Here is an 18,431-nt window from a genome sequence, read left to right on the forward strand (position 1 = left end):
TGTTTGCCAAACGTCTTTGCTGTCCTGTTAAGAGGCATTTCATATGATCATCAGTCATGACCTTTGTCAGAAATCTACAAAAAAAAATCTACTGGTAGAATTAGGACTCATCATTAATTTTTTATTTGATCATGTTTTAATAAGATACTTCACAGTTCTAAGGCTTTGTGTGAGCTACACTTTATGCCATGAAATGTATACAACAGTTCAGGGTAGGTAGAGCTTCAGGATTAGGCTCAGTTAGAAAGAACATCAATAATAAAATAATTTTACACCTGCAGTTAATAGTCTTACAACCGCAAGAGCTTACTTTCACCCTTTGACACTTAAGATATTTTTTTTAGTCACTCACCTCATATAAAAATGTAATTTCTTTTCTAAAATAGTGTCCTATTAAGGAGGATTCTCAATGAGATGATATGAAAAGAAAAGAAATGTCAAAATTATGAATAAAGTATTGTTATTTAAAAGAGAAAATGCTAGCAGAGAGCAGTTTAAAAGTTTTACACTTTGCTGACTTGTCTAGTAAATCAAAATCTAATTCGCAAACCAATCTTTGTAATTGAAATAATCATTAAAGAAATAACACTTCCCATCTTGCAAAGCATTTCATGTGATTTTCAAAATAACTCCATTTTTAGCAGGATTCATAAAAACTCCTACGGTGTGACATTGTGATAAGAAATATTTTAATGAATCAAGTATTTTCATGTGACATCTGGTATAGGGAACTAGTCAGCTACTGCATTAGGATAATTACGAATGCCTCCTCACTCCTACAACATCTCATTTTCCATGGTGGTCCCCCAAGCCAAGAGATCCAACAAATTGCAGTTAATGAACTTCCAAAAATATTAATCTGAGTATATGACAATTTCTCGATCATGTCTCACGGTGGTTTTCAGTGGCTTTCCTTTGTTGAGGGGAAGTACAGGTACGTAGTTTGATCATAAATCAATACCCTCCTCTTCCCCAATAATTCCAGCTTAAGGAAAGACCATGACCTTCCTGACAAATCATGAGGACTGGGAGCAGAAACCCTCCCATTTTGGATGGAGTGTGCTTAATTCTCACAGAAGGAGAGAAAGCTGGAATGAGGCCCAACAGCCAGGGATGAAGCCCGACTACTGGCAAGAGGACAAGATGTACAAGTAATGCTGCATTGTGGCACCCGCCCAAGACATCTTCAGACAGGACAGTAATTTCTGCAGATTCCAAAACCACCGGATCACCAAGCAGTAATTGCATAAACATGAAGTTCACAGACTGAAAAACAACATATACCCTATCCAAGATAGACACGGCTTGAGGTATCAAGTATTTGCATAATACTGAACAGAATGAGAATTATATTTTTCTCAATTCCCAAGAGGACTAAAACACAGCGTTCTGAAATATGCTATCTTGAAACAGAAAGTGGAATCATGTAGATGGCAAACGGTTTTGTTTTCTTGCTTGAGAGCAAATATTCTGTTCACACTTATTCTGATTACAGCACCCAGTCACACCTGAGAAGTGGTTCTTTCCCATGGTAAGTGCATGAGCCAGTGCGGATTACAGTTACCCCACTCCACAGCTCCAGAGATAAGTACGGATGAGACCCCTGCAATTAATTGTTGACTTAAACAGGAGCTTATTCTGAAATAGCCATTTGAGCTAGGGCTACCATGAGGCGTTCTGAGATTTTTACTGAAACTAGTGAGAAGACAAGTTTCAGGCATTAGGCACTGTGAGAGGCTGCTAATCCAGGGTAGAGATTGGTAAACATTCCTATAGCAGACAATCTAGTAAAACTTTCAGCAGTATAATCCACTAAAATCTCTGCTAAATTGATTCCACTCAGCTGTCATAATGAAACAAAGAACTAAACAAACCAACAGCAACAGACAATTCAAGTTAGTGGGCATGGCTGAAGGTCAATAACACTATTTATGGATGGTAAATATTTCATTTCACATTACTTTTCTATTCCACAAAATTTTATTTAAAAAAATCCAATCATTTGAAGCTGGAGAAATGACTCAGTGCTAAGGAGTTTGTATTTGCTCTTACAGATGATCTTATTTAGGTCCCTAGAATCCATGTTGGAGAACTTACAGCTGCTTATAACTCAAGTTCCAAAATATTGATCATCTTCTTTTTGCCTCCACAGGTACCTGAACTCACATGCGTAGCATATATCCTCACACTGACATACACGTATATAACTGAAACATAAAAGTCTTTAAAGAAATAGAAAATAAAAAACCCCAAAACATCCAGCTGCTTAAAAATGTGAGAACCTCGATCTGGCAAGCCCTAGCTCTTAGAACAGGAGCAACTATGCAACAGTGCTTGACTTCAGGAAACTCACATCCTAGAGAAGTAAACAATGAACAGTTCAAAGGGGATATATTTGAGGGCAGTGTCAGCAGGATTTACTGACAGAGTGTTTGTGGACAACAAGAGAGCAAGAGAAAGAGAAAGGAAGTTGCAGAGAGTGAAAGAGAAAGCACCAAGACCAAAGAGACAGAGATAGTTCCAGTGTCTACTCTCAGGCTTTGGCTCTGAGCAGTCAAGTCAATGAAAACATTTGCAATGTGTGTGTGTGTGTTTGTGTGTGTGTGTGTGTGTGTTGGGGGGCGGTGTATATATGAAAGTTGAAGTAATGTACTCCTGGGCTTGTGTTAGGAGCTTTGAGTTGCTAGTGAACTCTCAGGATCTACCCATCTCATTTCCATCCCCCCCAGCAGTGGAGTTATAGGCATACGTGGCCATACCTGATTTATTCATGAATGCTGGGTATTCAAACTTAGGTCCTCATGTTTGCGCAGGAATTACTCTCACCCAAGCAGTCTCCGCACCCTAGAAAACACTGTTTTTTCAGATGGAAACAGATGAATGGGATCAGAGATTAAAGATTCAGTTTTCTGTTTGTTTGCTTTTGACATATACGTGAAAGATAGTTTTTTTTAAAAAAAACTGTTAAATGTATAGACACTAGACACTATACCTTACTCATATTTGAAACTTCAGGTTTGTTGACTATGAATGAAGAAGTATAGATAAAGAAGAGATAAAAGACCAAAAACTAAGTGCTTTAGAGCTTTAGAGAAACTCACAAAGAGTAATAAAACATAGAAGTGAATGGATGAAGCAGAAAAAAATAAGATTGGAAGATGTCCAAAGCCCAGGGAACAAACATGTTGAATCAGGAAGCAAGATGATGCTAATTTGCCAAGTGTTGTGATAATGTGGACTCTTTAAGAGGCAGGTAATTGGTTGAGGACCAGAAAGCATGGTGATGTGCTTCTCCTAAGCCGTCCTCAATTACCTGGAAATTGATGAAGACTAATCAGAAAGGAGGAGAACCAATGGTTGGAAATTCTGACCGAAGGAGTGAAGGAGCTGACAGCATACCTCTGCAGAGGTCATCATGACGGCATATGAATCTCATGGTTGACAAGTGCAAACATTAAGATGTTGTAATGGATGCTAATACTGCCTTAGAAGAGGTAATGGAAACTTCTCTCATCTGTGAAGGCACAGCATGGACTTTGCAAAGTTGTCAAAACCTTAGGTATGGGTCACGTAGCCTATCTTTGTGTACTTGCATCCAACTGAGATGAGCCTGTGTCCCTGTCAATATTTTACTGGTGGAGCACTTTGCACTGAGCATCAAAGCAACCTGATTAAGCTTGACAACAAAAAGAACCAGGTAGGCCTCTGTTAAAAGTGGTCCTAAAGAGAAACCCCACCAAGTGTTTGCAGTTGTGTAGTAGTTAAGGACTATGACAAAGAATCTCAGGTCAAGGATGACACCGAAGAGTACTTGAAATGTAAGAAACAAATGAATGAAAATATGGCCCATGAAAATAAAAATGCAGTCTGTTTAATAAGACACCAAGGAAGAGAAGAATAGAATAAAGATTAGTGGAAAGAGACAAGGTGAAGAAGCCAAGGATAAGATGATGGCTGGGGCTGGATCAAACAAGAACTTAGAATTCTTTTTTTTTTTTTTTTATTTTTTGGTTTTTTGAGACAGGGTTTCTCTAGCTTTGGAGCCTGTCCTGGAACTCCCTTTGTAGCCCAGGCTGGCCTCGAACTCCCAGAGATCCGTCTGCCTTTGCCTCCCGAGTGCTGGGAATACTGAAGCCACCAATAATTAAGACATTACTTGACGTGAAAAGAATAAAAACTCTATTAAAAAACGCCGATGATGTTAAGATTTCCTGTAGTTGAGACGAAGAAAGCAGGTTCATTCTAGGTGCTATAATCTGAGAACATATAAGATAATCATTTTCCAGGGAGATGACAGGTTCTTTTTCCAGTGTAGTAAGGAAAATGGTTTAAAATGGTTCCGCGAATCAGGAAAACATCCTTTTCTCCAGGATCTGTATGGGAGACATACAGAGGCCCAGGTGAGAAGGCTGTAAGAGTACAAGGCAGGTAGCTCCTTCTAGGATCTTCACATATAACCAACAAAGCAAACGGAAAGGATGCTCATGAGAGGGTAAACAATCACACAGGAGCTTTCTGCTTCTCCCACAGGACCTGATAGATTTCTAAGCCAGTGGAAGGGGAATGACTCAGGGCTAGAAGACTGCAGATGTTTTCAAGTTGATTTTACAGCGTACCTCTCAAATATCATTAGTCCAAATAAAACTTGTGCAAAGAGAACAATGAAAAAGGAACCCACATCACCTAATAGCGTGTTTGCTATCTTGAGCCGTCAAATCTCTCTTTGCCTGAGTTTCCACATGAACTCAGTGTTGAAATTGTAACACCTACCCTTTTATATACAACCCCCTGCCACATGGACATGGTAAGGAAAAGTGGGTATGTTGGCAATGACCTTCGATTATTAAGAGAAAGGGCTGCCATGGAAACCCAAGCAGAGGACTGTGGATATCTATCTCTGAGAATAAGAACAAAGAGCAAGCTGGTAACTTCGAGACGGATTGTATTTCTTTTCCACAGTTCTTAGGTAACTTTAGCTTTGTTCCAGCTGCCAGACTCCAAATCCCTTAGCTCTTTCCAGCTTCCCCTCTTTGGTTGATCCTTTGATTGAAGCTCTCCAGTACCTGAAAGGCTCCCCATGTTCACTTTTTATGGAGAGTTCTGGAATGTTCCATAATGAGTTTTCGCAAATAAAACCAAAGCATATAAACACTAGGCGAAAGCCCTGGAGAGGCAGGGTTTGGATAGCCACTTTTCCAGATACCCTTTTCCTTCAAGGAATCCTCTTGAGTTTTCTGAGAATTTCCCTGGCCTGCTCTTGGATCCCTTCAAGGAAAAAAGACCAATTTCACGGCCTTATCAGCACTAGAAAATGCCCTCGAAGAGCCAGCGCTGCAGAGGCTCCCTGCTAGGATCCCTCCAGTGAGCCCATCTAAAATGTACTGATAAAAAGAATAATTAAGGCAGAGTCTCCCAGCTGCCCCAGTAAACGTCAACAACCACATATCTGAAATTTAACATAGACAAGGCCCATAAAAGCATGCGCTAAGCCCCGTTTCCCTCACCAGGAAGACACTGGCGTTGGCCACTTCCAAACTGGACTGTGCCTCTGATAACCTGAAGTACAGCAATCCTTTCGTCTTCTTAAAATGTTATAAACGCCAGCACCCTCAGATAGTTGATTTGCCACGTTGTCAGTCTTGATCCTCCATGTTTCTCCGGTGCTCTGCTCCACCAATAAGACCGCAGGTAAGCCATCTCCGGTAGCGTCAGATCACGGACCGAAAACATGCTTCTAGAGATGAAGCCACCTTTCTCCCAACAGCTTACACTTGCGTGCATTGAGTTTTCCCCCCTAATGTCATAAACTTTAGTCATAATATACCTGGCCACACTGAGCTCATGATATTAAATTATAAAGAAAATTCATAACTCCTGTTGACTTAACAGGTACAAAATGTGGTCAAATGGGAAGGGAAGGTAAATTAAGAGTCAAGGGATCTGTTAACCTTTTCAGATAACAGAGTTCAAAAACAATTCAAAGTTTTGTGCAGATTTCTTACTACCCGCAATAACTTAATTATTTAATTTCATGCACAATTGCTCCAGATTCTGGCCAACTGCCACAGGACTTCAGGCCTTTGTCTCCTCTAAGCCACGGTAAACATCATTAAGGTGCCACAACCCATAAAGCACTTTTATGAAGTAATTTGCAAGATTTTCATACTTAATAATCCCACAAAAAAATCCCATGCTGAATTAACAGATACTGTATTCCCATTCATTTTCTTCATTCATTTACCCATCTTTACCTGCACACCTTAACCCACACAAAACTCAGAATACAAATACTCACATCCCTAACTAAGTCCTAAACATTTTGTAGACATTGAACTAAGAAATTATGACTATATTTAGAAAGAAGTAAGAGGTAACAGGTTATATACCCCCATTTTTTTCAATTCTTTTATAAACTTTTTAGCCAGGGTCTCCCTGCAGTTCTCACTGGGCTGTAACTTAGTATAGACCAGGGTGGATTCTAAGTCTCAGAGAGCCACCTGTCTCTGCCTCTGCCCCTAGAGTGTTATTGGAGGAAGGCAAATGCCACCATACCCAGCCACACATCTATTATTAAATTTAAAAGAATATAATGAAGAAAGAAAACAGCAAAATGTTGATGGAACTAGCTGCTAAATGTTTTCTCATTGTCGTTAGATGCCTCAAGGAGTTCATGTCCCTAAAAGTTGGCAAAAAGCAGTGCTACTGCAGAAAGCTGCTGTTTAACAGGCGTGCTCAGAATCATGGCATTCCTTTCATGAACAGAGGTGTAAAGACAAGCTCAATGTGATAGTATATACTCAACATCAAGAGTACTCCCACAGGCCTGGGAAGATGGCTCAGTGATCAAGAGCATTTACTGCTCTTGTAGAGGGCTCGTGCTATATTCCTATCACCCGTTCAAGTTGGCTCACAACCACCTGGAACTGTGTGATGTCCAGGGGACCTAATGCCTTTGTTGGGCCTCCCGGGGCACCTGCACACATGTGGCACACATACACACAGACACACACATTTTAAAAGAAAGAATAATTTCAAAAGGATATTGATACAATTGATTCTTGATTCCTATAGTTTGATTTTATGCCAAGTAAATAATTAGAACAAAGCAAATTGAGCAAAAAATATCATAGTATCATAACAGTACATACATTAGAAGGAAATATCAGCATACTAACCTTGATTATTAGTAAGTACTAAGATTATAAATGATTGTTTTCTTTAATCTACTCATAGTTTTCATAGCAAACATGCAATTATCATAATCAAAAAAAGTTATTTTATAATTAAATTCTATTTTAGAATGTATGTTATGTTCACAAATTTTTTTGAAGTACCTTATATATGATTTCTCTACATTAATCCCGATCATTTTCCTTCCCGAAGCATTTCTTTCCTCACTATCCCACAGTGCTCATCTGACTCTTCCTGCTACCAACAAGACTGGAAGCCATCTTGAGTCTTTCACCAACCCTGGCCCCATTTCTCCTCTTCTTTTTACCAGAGGTAGACTCAGAACAAGCAGGGAAGTCAACTTAAGGCAAGAAGTTCTAACAGTCAGTTTTCTACAGTGCAAAAGCCCAAGACTAAGAGAAGGAACCAAGTGTACTCCATGCCTGTCAAGCCAAAAATCCCAGAGACGGAGTGTGTGGCTATCCTGTGGTACATAGGGAGACACTGAATCTAACACCAAACAGCAAACTGGGGGCAGCCCTGATTTTGAGACAGAGGAATTGGGCTCGTTAAGATATGATGCCGTAATGACAGACAGGTACTTAGGCCTCTGAAAGAGTTTATAAGGAATTGAATAACCTTTGCCTCCCTATTCTGAGTAATAATCCACTTCCTTACAGTTAAGTCAGCTTGAGTTGAAAATTCTGGTGTTTGCTGATGGGTGCACAGTATATTTTCTCTCATTAAACACCTTCCGTCTTCTGATCAAATAGAGGAGAGAATGAATAAAATAAAAACTTTCATAGAACTTCGCTCTCATATTTTATTTCTATCACATTGCATGAAAATTAAATGCCTGTCAGAATAGTTTATTCCTTTCCTCTTGGATGCTCCAGTCTTTTTTCATCATTTATTATGGCAATTTTCATATGGAAAGCTGAAAGACTTTTACAATGAACTCACCTAGAGTCTACAATGAGCTCTTGCTGAACTTGCTTTAGCAATGCCTAGCCATGCTAAGACAACCCATAAAATATACCAACCCAAGCTCCAACCACTCATAAGTATTCTGAACCATGCTCTAACCACTGCAAAGTATCTCTAGCCATGTTCTATAATATAATTTTGGTTTTTTGATACATACATTTGAGACTTTTTTCTACCTCCTTACTGTTATGATTACAGCACAACTTGGGACCTTGATGGGTGAGGGACATGGGCCAGAGACAAACACACCATGCAGACAGGACTTAAGTGAGGAGTTTATTGAAAGAATAGTAAAGGGGAGGGAAGAGGGAAAGAGAAATACAGAGACAGAAGAGGAGGAGGCAAGGACCAGTCTGCCTCTCCAGAAGAGTGATAGGAAGAGAACCAGAATAGGCAGAGCTTGTGTCTTAAAGGGACCTTTGCATCTGCTTAGTGACATAGCAGCCATAAGACCCTGGGCTGGATAGGGGACTTTCCAGGTTCAACCTGCCAGGTGACAGGGACCAATACAATGCCTGAATCCTAACACTTGCCATATAGAATGATGAACTTAAATTCTACTGACTTCTAGACTATTCTATGCCCATTAAAACTTAACATGTATTCATATGTCATTTCTTCCACTAGACCAGTAATTCTTACCCTTCCTAACACTGTGATCCTTTTATACAGTTCCTCATGTTGTCCTGACCTCCCAAGCATAAAATTATTTTCGTTGCTACTTCATAACTGTAATTTTGTTACTGTTATGAACCATAGTGTAAATATCTGATAGGCAGGATATCTGATATGTGACCCCTATGAAAGAGCTATTTGACCCCCAAAGACACTGAAACCCACAGATTGAGGGAGAACAACTGTACTAAACTGTAGGACCCTTAAGAGAAAAGATGCTATCTTGTAGATGTTCTTATTACTTGCAGAACCTGGCCTTCCATTTAAATACCTGCTCTTAATAAATAGATATAGGACATAATAAAAGCCAAAGTAAGCTCTTTTTACTCATTATCTACCACATAACAGAATGTTTGTAACACCAGATATGGGGAGGTTATTCCTGATCCATTGAACAAATTATTCTTTTCATCAACTGGTATCAGCAAACTATCATCTATTAAATTCTGACAAAATCTACCTATATATAGCTTTAGAGCTCCTGGATTGAGAGTTCAGTCCCATGAAACCTACCCTTTGAGATGCTAATTATAAACATAGGTTGTTCCATGCCCTCTCTAGGTGCATTGCCTTCCAGGAACTTTCAACAATATAGCTATCTAGACGCATCCTCACCCTGGTCCTGACTGAATTACTGGCCATTTGTAACCACTTCAACCTTCACCTCCTCTCTCCTCATAGTCTAAAACTAAGGTTTATACATCCAACTCTTGAGTCATGCTTTGGGACCAGACCCGCTCTCAAGGTAGCTAGGAACTGAAGGCCAGTAGTCAACTCCTTAGCATACAAAAAGATATTTATGACTGTGGAGATTCCAGTGGTTTTTTTTTTTTTTTATTTCAGAACACTGGAAGAAGTATCAAATAGAAATTCACAGCATCATAGTAAATACAATATATATGACTATTGGAAGGTTTAAGTGGTTCATTGAATCTCTATGGTAAAACAAAGGAGACTACAAATTCTCTTATGCCATCTGCTATACTTTCCTGGCTATATTTTCCAGAAAAAAAAAACATTTTATTTTTATGAAAATGAACTTGGCATGAAGATGTTCATATGACAAATATCTTGTAAACAAGAATAAACATTATTAGAAAAGTGAGGCTTCATTTTTTTAAAGTCTACTACTGAGTAAAATCACTCTTTAAAATGCAAGTTCCCTCACAAGCATTCTTTATGAAAAACTGTTGCTAAGACATTCATACCAGGCCCTCTGGCTAAGCTCAACAAGGTAAGAGCTGAACACAAGCATGCAAGAAACTTAAACATAATAGTGAATGTATGCTGAGTAGGCTAAGGCACAAGGATCAGAAGTTCAAGGACAGCCTGACAACTTTACAGGTTGAGCCCAAGTGAGCACACATGCTATCTCAAAGGAAATGTGTATGGGAGTAGGGTTAGAGCTACTGTTGACTTCAAAAATTGTTTGCTTCCTGTTTTGAAAGTCACAATCAAGCTTTGCAACAATATTGTGAAGATGTGGTGTGTGTGTGTGTGTTGTGTGTGTGTGTGTATAGGAGAAGTCAGAATCAGAAATACCTACAAAAATCTGAAGGTTTCAACAACTTCATGAATTTTCTAATTTTAATACATTACTTTGACATATTGTTAGTAAGTCAACTGCTTTTAAGAGGATATAGAGAATCTTTTAAAATATATGTTTTCCCATATTAATGACATAATTATATTCTTTCCAGGTTCTGAAAATATAGATTGAAGCTTATCTTTATTATTAATTCTCTTTAATAGGTGCCTTACTCTTTTGTAGATTTGTGATATAATGCCAAAGACTAAATAATTTATAATAAACAGAAATTTTTAACAGTTCTGGAGGCACAGGAGTAAAACATCACCTGTACTGAATCATCCCATGAAAGTGAGAGAGACAGAGAGAGGAGAGGAGAGGAGAGGAGGGGAGGGGAGGGGAGGGGAGGGGAGGGGAGGGGAGGGGAGGGGAGGGGAGAGCAGAGGAGAGGAGAGGAGAGGAGAGGAGAGGAGAGGAGAGGAGAGGAGAGGAGAGGAGAGGAGAGAAGAGAAGAGAAAAAATACACAGGGGGTGAATGTATCCCTACAACAACAGGCACATGATGGCAAGATCTAGCTGTGCTTGACGGTGGTCACACATGACCAAATGCCTCCCATTAGGCTACAAATCTCAGTAAGACTGCTCTGGTAGTCAACTTTGCATGAACTTTAGGGGATACATTTAAATCAAATTAATGGGGTTTATTTGGGAGTTGGTGATACTCAAAACGAAAACAATGCTTGGTCTTGAACAAGACATCCATATAAAATGGCATATACTGATATCAGATTCTGGACTATATGCTCAGACAGTTAACTTTAAACCTGGTAACCTGCTAAGAGCTCACAGAGTGGGAAATCAACTAATAGAAGGAAGTAGGAAATGAGATATCTATTAGCCATACTCTGTTAACAAGCCATTTCTTATAAATACACAGTAGGGAAGACACTGTCTTTATTCATAGGAATCATTTTTAAAATCTCATTGATTTGATAAGCAAAGGGCAGGAATTGCATTCTTCTGTACTGGCCTCCACTGTGTATACACTCCAGGAAAACTGCATTGTCTCATGTGTCTTTTAAAATTTTTTTTATGTACTTTAAATGCACTAGCCATACAATAACTGTAATGCAACTCATTTTTTAAACTATCATGTTCACCCAAAACCTTATGAAAACTACGGTAGGTTTTCTTGCAATAAACTCTCAAAATAGTCGCATTTCTGATTTTTGTATTTGCTTTGGCTAGTTTTATGACTTGTGTTTGTTAGATTGCTGTGGTTTATTGTTTGTGTTGAGGTAAGGTCTCTACAACACAGGCTGTGCATGCCTTGCTCCCAGGATCCTCTTCTTTCAGCTTGCAGAATTGCTATGATTGTAGGCATGCAACACCAAACCAAGTCAAGACACTTATTTTTTTTTAATGAATCAATAGCTATAGAAAATGTGAGTGCCATTAGTCTCTGCAATAAAGTGTTCAATTATTCTGCAAAGGACAGTGTTCGTCCTATCTTCCGTGTATACAGAAATGCTGTGCTACTGTTGCATTAATAACTTAAACAAGCAATGAAGAAAGGAAGTTCTGCCTTTTTGTTTTGTTTTGTTTTGTTGTTTTGTTGTTTTTTGTTTGTTTGTTTATTTGTTTTTTGTATGTTTTTCGAGACAGGGTTTCTCTGTAGCTTTGGTGCCTGTCCCGGAATTAGCTCTTGTAGACCAGGCTGGCCTCGAACTCCCAGAGATCCACCTGCCTCTGCCTCCCGAGTGCTGGGATTAAAGGTGTGCGCCACCACCGCCCGGCTCTGCCTTTTTTTTAAATCATGCTTTTGAATGATCTCACATTGTATTTTTTCCAAGGTACAAAATCTTTTAAAACTGTTTGAATATTAAAGATAAAGCAGTTACTGAGTAGCAACTAAGAGGAATAGGACTCACAATAAATGGATGTAATGGAGCAAAGTGCATACAAGATCTATTTCAACAACGCAGTCAACCATAGGAAGGAATGTTTTATGGAGTCTAAAAAATAGCATTATGGATTTTGAAGTTTAAAATTTGAAGCACAGGTTTACTCAAGAATAACAGACCTTAAAATCTGCTTAGTTTTCTTTCTCAGGTGTTAATTTTAATTTACATCAGTGTTTCACAATTTTTATGAGTCAGTATTTTTATCTTCAAGCCTGAAGGTAATACATTTGCTTAAAATAAATACAAAGCAAATTGAATCTACAAAAATGAGCACTAGCAGCAATAATATATTTGGACTCCACTTTGCTCATAGACAAAAGAGAAGAAAACTGAATATAAAATATTTGTGTAAATATTTTCCATAAGGTTTCAAGTAACATTGGAAGAATGTCTTGTTTCCTCAGGCATTTACTGAGCAAGTACTGTGTGCCAGGCACTATGCTGGGGATGGAAATTCACAATTATGGAGGCTACATGCTTTCAGATGGATTCTAAGCCTGAAGGTCTTCAAAGGGCTCTCCTTTGGTCTGAAATGCCATCTGTTTCCTACATCCTCTTGGCTGATTTAGTGGAATCAGATGTCTTCTTGAATTCCAACTCACTTTAATAATGTACAAATGGTCTAAAGGTTTCTATTCTTTTTATCTTCTGATCAAGTAAAAGCATGTCAGCTGTGGGCCATCCATCAGCAGCACTGTAAAACTCTTACAATAATTCAATTTAAATGTCCTTGTCCATTGGGTATTCACATTTCTTATCTTCTGTAGGATTTATTACATGTTTCAAAATAGTTGCCAAACCCAGTATTTTTTGCTCTTATATTTTTACAAAGTTCATTGCTTAATCCTAAATCAGTAGCTAACTAATCACTAGTTTCCTCTGCATAAATGTAACAAAAAGCTTCCTATTTTTCTTTTGTTGTTCTCTTTCCTTTTTTTTTTCTAAGAGAGAAAGAGAACATGAAGATGAGTGTGCTGGGAGGTGGAGGAATCTAGGAGGAGTTGGGGGAGAATAAAGTGATCAAAATACACTGTATGGAAAAATTTCATGAATTTTTTTTTAAATCTCAAAATAAGTAAATAAAACTTTTGCTTTTTTTTTCAATTAGGTTTACTAGCATGAAAAGTGGAGCTCTTTCCAAATGTTTTGCTCACTGCACTTGTTTTTGATCATGTCAATGTTTCAGAGATAATGTTAATAGTTACAATATGTTGAAGAGGATGTGAGTCAGGGGAGCACTCCTCCACGATTAATGGGAATGCAAACTTGAACAGTCTCTTTGGAAATGAGTATGGCAGTTTCTCAGAAAATTGGGATTCAATCTACCTGAAGACCCAGGGATACCACTCTTGGGTATATACCCAAAAGATAATCATACCGCTAGGACACTTCCTCAGTGATGTTCATGGCAGCATTATTCGTAACAGCCAGAACCTGGAGATAGCCTAGATGGCCCTCAACTGAAGAATGGATAAAGAAAATGTGGTACATTCATACAATAAAGTATTACTCAGCTGTAAAAAAAACAATGACATCTTGAAATTTCCAGGAAAATGAATGAAGGTAGAAAAAAAACCAACCTGAGTAAGGTAACCCAGACTCTGAAAGACAAACAGTATTTACTCACTCATAAGTGGATAATAGATATAAAGCGAAGGATAACCAGACTACAATCAATATCTCTAGAGAAGCTAGGTAACAAGAACAACCTTAAGAGGGACAGATGGATCACCCTATGAAGCTCTCTCAGCCAGCATGGCCATGTAGGGGAAAAGATCATAGCCTTTATTCGCTGGTACCATTTACAATTAAAGAGTGAATTTATTCTTTTTTACTCTGTCAGTCCTGAGCAACTGTTCTTTGAGACTCAGTTTCTCAGTTTTCTCATCATAAAAAAATCTCTCTCAATCTCTCTCTCTCTCTCTCTCTCTCTCAATATGTGTGTATAAAACCACATTTAAGATATAGTTTAGTAAATATAATACTGTCATCTATAGTTATCACCTAACTTTATCCAATCTTCATTGTCAAAAGATAAATTGGAATACCTCTGTATTTTATATAAATGTATATATATATATATATATTAATACATAGCTCAGCATATCTTAATGAATTAAAAAGAATTTTTAATAATGAATTTCCAAAACAATTTTTAATACTCTACACATAATGTTAAGTTAGAGTAAACCATCAAATTATACTATAATACACTAGTTAAACTATTAAAATATCTATGTAATTTTATTAATTTAACTGAATTTGAGTAATTTTCAACATAATAAATCATTCAAAATTTGTTTTGGTACCTGATTAAATTTGAAATAAACATTCCGCACTTTTTTAAAACTGCCTGAGGCTGCAAGCCACTCATAATGTAACAAGTTTATTTGGTTCACGGAGCTGATAACTGAATGGTCCAGACAGCATGATATTCATAGCATACAAAAAAAATGAATGGAGAAGTTTTTACATGTAGAAAGAGGAACATTTGGGGAAAGACTCACTTAACAAGAAGTCACTCTCATAAGAACTAACTCTGGGTTAAAAGATTTGTACTACATGAATGAAATTCCATGAATCTACTCATGAAGGTGGAATACTTGGGATCTAAATGCCATTCACTGACTCCCATTTAAATTTCTCACTGCCTGATATTCTAGCACATGAACATTTGAGGGGCAAACAATATTTATTCTTGATAATACTTCAACAGAATTTGTAAAGTGCAACTATTACAAAAGGTGTATTTTCTAGAGAGTCTCCTCCTTATTGAATGAATTGACCTAGCCAATGGATGAGCGAACATAGCATTGCTTCAGTACAAAGCCCAAGTCTATAGATTAACTGTTCACTCTGGAAGCTTCAAAACTTGGTCATGAGAAAACCACAGTTGATAGTCACTTGTCCACAGTCAGGCCCTAGAATATATCTCACATTTAGACTAGCCTGGAGTTGTCCTCCCTCAGCTGGATGAGGAATATAAGGGTGAAAAGCAAAACTTCCCAATGTATTTCAGAACATTTTGTAAGTATTTGCCTTATACCTACAGACAGCTACTGCAAAAGTCATACACAAAAATACCTTTCTTGGGTTGGGTTGGAGAGATGGCTTACTGGGTAAATCAATCACCTGCAGGTCTGGTGGTTTTCCTTCAGTTCCTGAAACTCACGTGAAGATGGAAAGAGACAATCCACTACACATAGCTGTTCTCTGATCGGTACATGCGTGTTGAGGCACATGCAACCTGTATTCTCTCAATCAATAAGAAAGAAACTTTCACTCTTGAATATGCCCTTTATGTTAGTGGGTAATATAATCACCTAGCAAAATTTATGTAAAATAATGTTCAGCAAACTTCACTGAATAAATATATCCTGCTAGTAATATAAAGTTCTGTGTACTTAAATAACAGAAATTAAACTGTGCTTTACTTTAATACTATAAAAGAAAACCACAGTGATGCAACCGAATGAAGAAAAAGGCAATGATATTGCTTGACAAAGAAAAGCATATAATGGCATTGCTAGCTGACTGCCAGATGAACAAATGAAGATACTGTGTTGTTTTTTCTTTAATATGAAATCAGAAGGGATGGTCCAGTCAAGCTAAGACAAGAGGAATTAGAGCATTCTGCCTAAACCACATTAACAACTCCTTCAGCATTTTGTCAAGGCCAATCTTCTCATATAGAAATGGTGAGGAAAACAGTGCAGTTCTTTCCCCTCCCTTACTAACCACCCTGAACTGCAGCATGAAGCAACAGCCAAAGTTATTTATACTGTAGGTAGAGTTAACTTCAAGCCACAGGAGACGGGAAGTGTGATCTGGCTGTTGAAGTCATTGCTCACGTCGCTTCTGATATGCTGGCATCACTCTGGCTTCATCCAGTGATCTTCTGGCACAACAGATCCACGAATAATCATAAAACTTGGATATAAGCACATGCGACAGGAAGGCCAAGTGTGCTGCTTTGCAAAATGTAGTGGAATCTGCAAGACTTGAGTTCTTTTGAAAATGACAGCACTTACACATAAATGGTTCAGGTACATGGAAACGGATGGCTGCATTAGCCTGGGCGGGGGGGGGGGGGGGCTGCTACGTGGGGAATGATGATTAGCTAAAAGAGGAGACAATGAAAGTTTAGGAGATGGTGTTTATTTGTGCAAATGACAAATAAGAAATTTACCTGAGTGATAAATCAATGAAAGAAGGTTCCCTATTATAAGTTATAGGCAGATTTTGATTATAAGATTTCCACTGTGAAGAGTTTGAAAAGCAAAGACAGGACACCTAGGATGTAACTGAGTAGGGCTTATGTGGCCATCAGAATTCTGTAGACCCAATGATGAACTGCAAATGTGCACAGCATCTGAAGGGTGTCTGCTTTTGAGGAACTCATGGGAGGCTTCACGAGTCTCACCACCAAATTCACTCTAATACTACCGTCTGACTTTTGAAGGAGAAGAGCAGGGGAAATGGGCTGTGCTACCTCCTGCTTTGAAATGGGGGTTAAAGCACCAACTGTGCCTAACGCCTCCTGTTTCTCACATAGGGCACAATTAATTGACTTTCTAAAGAAGGCAGGCGGTGTTTAGGACACTGGCCTGAGAAATGGTTGCTATCCAATCCTACCAAACAGAACCAAGAGACTTTGGCTTCTGAGAGCTACATTTACTCACTTCAAGAAAAAAAAAAAGGACAATTTTGGACTAAAATACTTTTAACAACTATGAAAATCATCTCCAGGAATACATTTTAGAAATAGACTCATGGACTGTAGAGAAAGCCTGCTGACAAGAGACCCCATTTCTTCTGCTCTGTACATAGTATAACACTTTAATCCTCCATTTGGTGAGTAACTCAGTAATAGCACCAATGGTGGAAAAGAGAAAATAAGAGAGCAAAGGGGAACTGTCAGCATATGGTAAAAAGCATCAAATTGTCGATCCACTCATATTTCACTTTGTATGAGACCAATGTTGTGGGTCAACATGGCTCATGCACAGAAACATCTGTATATACCCTCTCTCCAAAGTTCCTAAGGTGACATCTTCCTTGTCAAATATATTTCTTTGAATATGCTTACAAACTGAATTACACTGTTAGATAATAAGACAATACAAGGAAAGCTTGTCCTAAAGATACTTAAGTTAAAGGTGGGCAATCAGTCAGAAGACCTTGATTTACCCAAAGTTTTATGTTAAACCCCACTCATTCCTCCTTGAGAGCTAGAGTTCTACTGTATATGGCATCTCCATTTTACTACAGTTCAGCATCTTCTTTAATTCTTCCGCTCTTGTAGAACATATTTAAATATTTAGGGAAGAAAGGGGAAATTAAGTTCTAGGAGCAGGCATTCAAACAATTCTATATCTCTTTTCTTGCTTTCTTAAAAACCATCATATATGATGATACTATGAGTACCCAGAATGGGTGGCGTCTGGATTTGAGATTCTGTACTTCATTTACTCCACCAGATCCAGCATCATGGCCATCATCATGCCTAACTTGTCTCTACTGTGGCTAGATGAAACAAATGCATGAAAATCGAGGTGGAGAAACAGAAATGAATTCCGTGCCTTCAAACCCTTTTAGAACTGGAGCATGGTATGGAAACACACATATATAAACAACTTTCTATGCATCCATGGATTCTGCACCCAAGGGTTCACACAAACATGGATTGAATTTCTAACACAATACTGTACAAAAAGAATCAGGGCAAGAGCCATAACATATTTCAAAGTTTCATTGTATTCAACTACAAAGAATCCCAGAAACAAACTTCTGTGAGGTTAAGAACTGGTCTGCCCTGTTCATTGCTGTCTGCCAAGTGCTTAGTCTTTTCCCTGACAAACAACAGGCACTCAATAAATGTATGTTCAATAGATCAATTAACTGAAAGCTTCTAAGGAAAGCATTAAATTTTCATTAACTCTTTAGCTGAATGTGGGAAAACTTTGGCTTATTCCAGGATTTTAATTTTCTACTAGCGCCACACTGTGATGCTTTGATTTTATCCATCAGCATCAGTGGAATTGGAATCAGTTAGGGGACATACCTCTCTGTAGGTTTGTAAGGTTATTTCTAGATGTCTAATTTAT

At 38.2% G+C, this 18,431-nt stretch overlaps 1 protein-coding gene and 1 pseudogene across 6 annotated transcripts in view; one reads left to right on the forward strand and one right to left on the reverse strand.

Moving 5' to 3' along the window:
- The window catches only part of Macrod2 (mono-ADP ribosylhydrolase 2), a 1,826,063-nt gene that overhangs the window by 901,191 nt on the left and 906,441 nt on the right, over positions 1–18,431 (reverse strand). The gene's annotated exons all lie outside the window — the stretch shown is intronic.
- On the forward strand, positions 3,468–3,901 carry LOC130881430 (40S ribosomal protein S12-like; annotated as a pseudogene).

This window comes from Chionomys nivalis, chromosome 9 (genome assembly GCF_950005125.1).
Source record: "Chionomys nivalis chromosome 9, mChiNiv1.1, whole genome shotgun sequence".
NCBI lineage: Eukaryota > Metazoa > Chordata > Mammalia > Rodentia > Cricetidae > Chionomys > Chionomys nivalis.